A 7,530-nucleotide genomic window follows, 5' to 3' on the forward strand; every position below is an offset into this window, starting at 1 on the left:
AACATGATTTATTATCTGTATTACATTATATACGCGTAATTTATTATGCACTTTAAAACTGAAGAAAATTATTTTAACATAAACAAAAATGAACTGGCAACCCTATCATTATTATTTTGGTTTCGCCATTTCTTCCTGTCACTCATTTCATTGGCATATTTCTATTTTAACAAGCGGCAACATCACGACCGATATATTATGTGAAAAGGAATACCTGCTTTAAAATTTTATTTGAAATGGGTGTCTCTGGAACGGCTTATTCGATTTGGATGCTATTTTATTAAATTATCTTACGTACTTGGTTGAGTTTCAGGTTAAAAAGATACGTAAATAACAAGTTTGAGACTAATAATAAATTTAATTCAACATGGACATAGAAAAATTAATTCAGTCTTATTTACAAGATTATTTTAAACAAAAGGATAGATACAGTGATTCCAAAGTTCGTTTATAAAGAAACTTGTAAACTTAAAAATATTTTTTAATTTAATTTTTAAAGTTTTATTTTAATTTAAGTATCGTTTAAAATCAATGATTTTTAATTTATCGTCACACAAAAACCGACGAAAGGATGCTAAAATGACATAATTATGTAAAAATGTCCAATAAAATGGATGTATGTATGTCTATTTCTTACTATGCATAAGGTCATATGCATTTAAAGTAATTACATACAGCTGGCTCTTGTCACACGTAAATAAGGAAATATTATTATTAATTTATACTGTAATTAAATATTTATTTATTTCCGCCATTAAGATGCGATTTAGTCAATCGTCAGTCAGTACATAATATATATAAATCTCGTGTCACAATGTTTGTCCTCAATGGACTCCTAAACCACTTAACCGATTATAATAAAATTCGCACACCATGTGCAGTTCGATCCAACTTGAGAGATAGGATAGTTTAAACATGTAGGTACCACGGGCGAAGCCGGGGCGGACCACTAATACTTGTATAAAATTTCAATAAATACTAATAATATTATAAAGCTGAAGAGTTTGTTTGAGCGCGCTAATCTGAGGAACTACTGGTCCGATTTGAAAAATTATTTCGGTGTTAGATAGCCCATTTATCGAGGAAGGCTGTAGTCTTTATATCATCACGCCAAGACCATCAGGAGCGGAGCAATGCGGGTGAAACCGCGCGGCACAGCTAGTATAAAGATATAGCTACTCATACTCAATGCATACTCATAACATTTTGGATAAGATAATATAAATACTTTGTAATTTAAAAAGTTGATAGACCTAAGAATTAATTTCAATTCATTTTTTCAATTTTCAAATTCCAGACGCGAACTAATTATTAAAAATACATGTAATGATAAATAATAATATTATTACGAGTTATTTTATATTCAGTAGATATTTTGCATAAGAATACAAAACAAATAATAGGAATTGATATACAACGTTGTTTTCAATTGATATTCGATAAAATGATAAACTGATAAGAACTTTATTTGATAGTAGATACTTGACACATGTGTTGGACTTTCAAATGAAGATTAAAACGCAAAATAAACATAAATATCGTATTCCTTTCCTATAAACAAATATTATAAGAAAAGATGGATGGATAAACATCCATTCATCAAACTTTACTTACTCTCTCTCATAAAAAAGGAGATTTTTATGAAATACACAAAGGTAATAAGTCCTTTATGGGTACCACGCGTGGAACCGCGGGCTTAAACTAGTTAAATATAGACCGTTGATTATTTCGATAAATAACAGGATAGAGTCGTAGAAAGTAAACAGTTGAAGGTAATATAACATACTAGGAAATTATATTTACACACAAACAACACAACGATTGTGTATCAATTGTATAGTTTACGATGATAAATCGATAGGGAAATATCAAACAAAAGATTACATTTATAACCCTGCGATTAACAAATTAAATGTCATAAATATGTAGTACGAAAGTATACATTTCACGTCTTAGCAACAACAAAAACTAATTTATGATATAAAAACTCATTGAACATAACCTCTTTTGTCAATTGACTTTTTAAATAATTATCATAACCTCTTTGCAGTTATATTTTTATTACTGGCTGTTTAAAAAAAATATTTGAAATTCGAATTCCTTTCAAAGACAATTTTATCCGGTCTAATTTTAATCATGGACCAACATGGCGGTCCCCGACGATTCAGCTTCACAGAAACGTTTATTTATATTTATATTTTAAGTGAAAATATTTTAAGAATGTTCCAGCAGCTGGAAGATGGTGAGTTTGACAGCGCATTAGCTTTTAATAATTTCTATAATTTATTTCAATAAGGTTTTCGTTTTCGTATTTGAAGTAGGTATAGGTAGGATGTAGGCATCTTTTATTCATATTTGTAGGAATAAAATAAGGTATCTACTCAGGTATTTACTATTTTATGTAACAATAAATACGTAAAATTTAATATTTATATGTACTTATAGACCGGGAGATACTGACACAAAATTTCGAGTCATTTGTAACAGGATGGCGGTTCTACAGGGGTCTTAGTACGCAATGACAAAAAGAAAAACGATGGTGTGAACGCTGGTACCGGCGGCTTAGTCGCGTGGGCGTTAGTCGAACTCGTCGGAAAAATAGCGAAGTCAAACGATTTGTAACACAAAAATTTTAGAATTTACCGACAGCCCATAAAAAAGAAGTAGGCGGTAGTGTCATGCCATACTTTTCCGGTGTGACTTACAGCCCGCCATACCGACGCGAATGTGTTGATTTAAAAAAAACAATTCAACCATTTGTACCAGGCTAACTTTTGCACAGGTAACCATCGTCGTGCAGCCATTTACGAAAATCGCCATGCCATACTTTTCGGACGATTCCAAATGGTCGCCATACCGCCGAAAATCTGCAATTTTTTTTTTCGCCGAACCATTTGTAACACCCTACATTTTTTTTTCAACAACTCCTGAATGATTATAAATAGAAGTGTGATAATGCCATACCTGTGGGAGGTGGCGAATGTGTATAAGATTTTTTTTTATTGTATGATTTTATTCGTATTTTGAACGATTTGTAACAGTATGGCATTAATCTTTCCTATAAGTTTGAGGTTCAACAAATATAAATACAAAATTTCAAAGATCTAGGTGGTAGAAATCTTCACTTCTATAAATTAATAATAAATTTATTTATGAAGTATGGCAGCACTTTTTCCCCCTACTAGAAGTATGGCAAATATAATAATGGTCACATTTTATCAAATACTCTCCAAAAATCCAAATGCAATACTGGTACAAAAAGTTTGGCGAAAAAAAAAATATTTGCAGATTTTCGGCGGTATGGCGACCATTTGGAATCGTCCGAAAAGTATGGTATGGTGATTTTCGTAAATGGCTACACGACGATGGTTACCTGTGCAAAAGGTAGCCTGGTACAAATGGTTGAATTGTTTTTTTTAAATCAACACATTTGCGTCGGTATGGCGGGCTGTAAGTCACACCGGAAAAGTATGGCATGACACTACCGCCTACTTCTTTTTTATGGGCTATCGGTAAATTCTAAAATTTTTGTGTTACAAATCATTTGACTTTCGCTATTTTTACGACGAGTTCGACTAACGCCCACGCGACTAAGCCGCCGGTACCAGTGTTCACACCATCGTTTTTCTTTTTGTCATTGCGTACTAAGACCCCTGTAGAACCGCCATCCTGTTACAAATGACTCGAAATTTTGTGTCAGTATCTCCCGGTCTATTAAGTATTTCACATAAATATTTTCTGGAATAAAAATTTTAGGTGAAACACGGTGAACTAATTGAATTATTTAATCGTTTTAAATTTGGATACAAACATCATTCCTGTTCTTCATAATAAAATATTTATTAGACAAAATATAGGGGAGGTAGGTAGGTATATTATCAACTAGCTGTGCCCCGCGGTTTCACCCGCATTGCTCCGCTTTTGTTGGTCTGATCACTGATGTGTGCGTGCTGGGTGATGATAAATGATAATATAGGTACCTAATATAGCCTTCCTCGATAATTGGGCTAGGTATCTAACATCGAAAGAATTTTTCAAATCGGATCAGTAGTTCCTGAGATTAGCGCGTTCAAATAAACAAATTCTTCAGCTTTATAATATTACCTAGTACAGTATAGATAGGAAAACCAGTAGCCAGTGTTTCCTATAGTTTTATAATATTATAAACACTGCTCAGTCTAAATCAAAATGTTTATACTCGAACTGAAACATAAACTTATAAAATTATGTCTGAATCTATATGCTGCCTAAAATTTATGGTCAATTATCATCTGCCATATTAGCATACTGAGTAATAAAACTTCTATATTTATACTACATAAACTTTGATTAAGTAATAATACCGAAAACTTTGTAAAATACTGCAACAAAATATACGAATTTATTTTGTTATCGCGATTTTAATTCTAATTTAATGTAGGTACCTACCAACGTCTCATAAAAACGCTTTAAAAAACTGTAAAAATAAGGATATTTAGCCAAGTTTTTACCCAATATTTTCGTGAAGAGTGAAGACTAAATGAGTCTTTGATGATCTAAAATCTTAATTATTTCATTTAGATGAATGATAAGAACTGTTAAATTGAACTTTTATCACTAAAGATAATTGCTACGCGTCTAATAGATAATTGCTCAAGTAAGTAGCTTTAAAACATTTAGCTTTTACAATCATTATTATGTCGATTAAAATCAATAAAAAATATCACATAAATTTTCTTAGATCATACATCATTATCTGGGAATTACGATGATTGTTATTTATTTATGATTAAGCAAATATCATAGTACCCATATAGATAACGAGCGTCCTAAATTATCAAACATAAAAATTTAATCAATAATTTTAAGCTGTGACGTAAATGATAAAATTTATTACTATCCGAACAAGTACAGGACGCGATAACGATCCTTATGCGACACAATACTTCGATACAATGACTCTTTTCGATATTGAATCATATAAAAACAAATAAATATTGAAATTTAACATAAAACAAGAATTACCTTTGAATTAAAAGAAACTCGCCGGTCCACGGCACAAATAAAATCCGTTTTTAAGTTAGGTACACAGCACTTGAATTATCGCGGTTTTTTATCGACTCGAGCGGTTTATTTTCGACGGCACATACGCTTAGTACGAGCGCTGGTGGCAAACTGGCTTGAAATTTGAATGAGCTGGCGCGTGCGTCGGGATGCGTGCGCGCAGTCAACAAGCAGGTGGCCTTGAAGAATGCAATTTCGAGATTTATCTCAGTGGTGTTTTTTGATCAAATATGGTTTAGACTTGGCCTTGTGCCTTTCTCGTTTTGGGCAGCTACCTGAACATCTGCAAAACAATGTGGCAGCGGGTGCCGAGTGCCGCAGACGATCGGGAGGTTTTTTGGACCTTTATAAGGCTTTGAGAGAACACATTTTTCTGAGTAAATTTTGATGTTCATCGTATTTTTGAACCAACGTTACTGAAATAATTCGTTATGCTTATTTTTTGATTTAAATGCATTAGAGTGAAATAAAAAAATGGTAAAGCTTCATTGCCTTTGGGTAAGGTCAAGAAATTATCGATTGTCACAGGTATTGTCACCGATTCCGAATAAGTTTACGTTTGAACTGGGTGAAAATCTGGTGAAATGGGTGGGTGAAAATCTCTATTTATTAGATGCACAATTTTTTTATAAACCTTTTTCACAACATCAGAACTTCTTTTTAATGTCGGCTAACAAAACCTTTAATAAAGCTGTCACAGTGCTCTCACTGAACAATTAAAAGTCGCCATTGTTCAATTAGAAAACTAGTGAATGTGGGAAAATATATTTTTTTTTGTATTATCACTGTTTTATTATTTCACAAGCTTTCTGTTATACGTAACGGTTGATTATGAAATTAATTGGCTGTTATTATTTATTACGTTTAAATGATTTTGCCTTTCCCCAGAATACAGTAACGAATTGAGATTTTTATCAATTTTCTAAAACTTTTACGTAAGTCATTACGCCCATTTGAATTTGAACGCTGTTTTTAAAAATCGCTGTAAGGTCAGTTTAATAAATGGAATAAATTTTACAAAAAAGTTTTTATTTATGAAGTTAAGAAATTATAAAATCTTATTAGAATATATTATAATGTTATTTTTTCAAATATGTACTCCCAATTGTGGTCGATGTCCCAATTCCTTTCGGTTCGACAGATTTCAATCAGAATTTTTTATTTTTATTAGGATTACAACTATTTGTAAGTACATAATGTTTTAAGATTACAACTTATTCGAGAATCTAGATCTCCATTGACATATTTTAGGGTTCTTCGAAATAGCATTGTCCTTTAAAAGATGGCTGACCCAGGCGCGTTTGAATTATGCTTGGCGCCAGCTGACCGCAAGTGGTCGTTGAATGTATTAAATTTCCGAATATCTAGGACTTGATAGAGAGATTAAGGTAATCGGTAGTTAATGAAATTTACCAGAACGCAACTATGTTTGTTGAAGTTAGCAGCTCCATAATATATGTATAGCTTTAGCACGTTCACAATTTTTTAACAGCTTCAAAATTGAGGTTCTATTTTCCACTGTATATAGGTTGTGTATTTTATGCATGTCCGTGGATAATAATAAACAGGCTATAGAATAATTAAAATATAAACTTTTTGTCCACGTTTGAAACTACACTGAACAAAAAATAAATTTAACAAAAACATCTATTTAAAAATATGCCAACGTCCAAAAAATATCTTCCTTTACAAAAATAAACATGTAATTTCACTGAATTAAGAAATCCTCAGCTCAAATACAATTTACAAGCCATTAAAGTTATTTTTGATCTAATTTGTTGCATCTTACGAAAGCAAGCAGCATCGTATTACAGAAGTGTTGACAAGTCGGGTTGTGACTAATTATGAAGACTGCGGAAGTTGGTTAGGTGACGAACTCAGGTAGATTAATTATATCCATTCTAATATTAGTATACTAGCTTTTCGTCCAGTTTTGCTTGCATCTAAGTATTTCGCTCTTGTTTTGTTAAAAATTGCCTACATCGTTTCACAAGTTTAACGTAGGTTCTAAAATTCATCAAAATAAATTTAGTGGCTTAAGAATAAAAGAACAGACACAATTAAATAAATAATACCTATACCTATGCCTATATGGACTACGGTGCTTAAATTTGTAAGTCTATCTTTTTTTTGGAGAAATTACTTAGGTACCTTAAAAATACTTCTGAAAGAAGTATAAAAATAAATATAAGAATAAATTAATTAACGGTTACATTTTTAGTCTGTAAATTGGTCTTAAAATTTAAATACAGATAAAAAAGATCAATTAACTGGCGTATAATGTCAACCTTTATCAAATTCCGAACAGCTAAAATGTATATTTAGTAAAACATTTTGCACCTGTCCTCATGTTGTACATTCCTGATGTTCTTTTTTTATTTATGTTCATAAATAATGCTATGTCTATACAAACCTTTTGCAACTAAATAAAGTTGCAAAAATCTGCAACTATCTTCAATTATTTTGTATAAAATATAAACAAGGAAA

General features: G+C 31.6%; 1 protein-coding gene across 1 annotated transcript in view; it reads right to left on the reverse strand.

The window, feature by feature from the left end:
* pigs (GAS2-like protein pickled eggs) overlaps positions 1-5,165 on the reverse strand; it is a 74,088-nt gene extending 68,923 nt beyond the window's left edge. Inside the window, exon 1 of the mRNA XM_089709003.1 lies at positions 5,005-5,165. The gene's annotated coding sequence lies outside the window, so the exon portion shown is untranslated. The remainder of the gene's footprint in view (positions 1-5,004) is intronic.
* Between the last annotated feature and the right edge of the window lie 2,365 nt (positions 5,166-7,530).

This window comes from Colias philodice, chromosome 21 (assembly GCF_061535455.1).
Source record: "Colias philodice isolate Cphi_HAF_F1 chromosome 21, ilColPhil1 Martin Lab GWU primary, whole genome shotgun sequence".
NCBI lineage: Eukaryota > Metazoa > Arthropoda > Insecta > Lepidoptera > Pieridae > Colias > Colias philodice.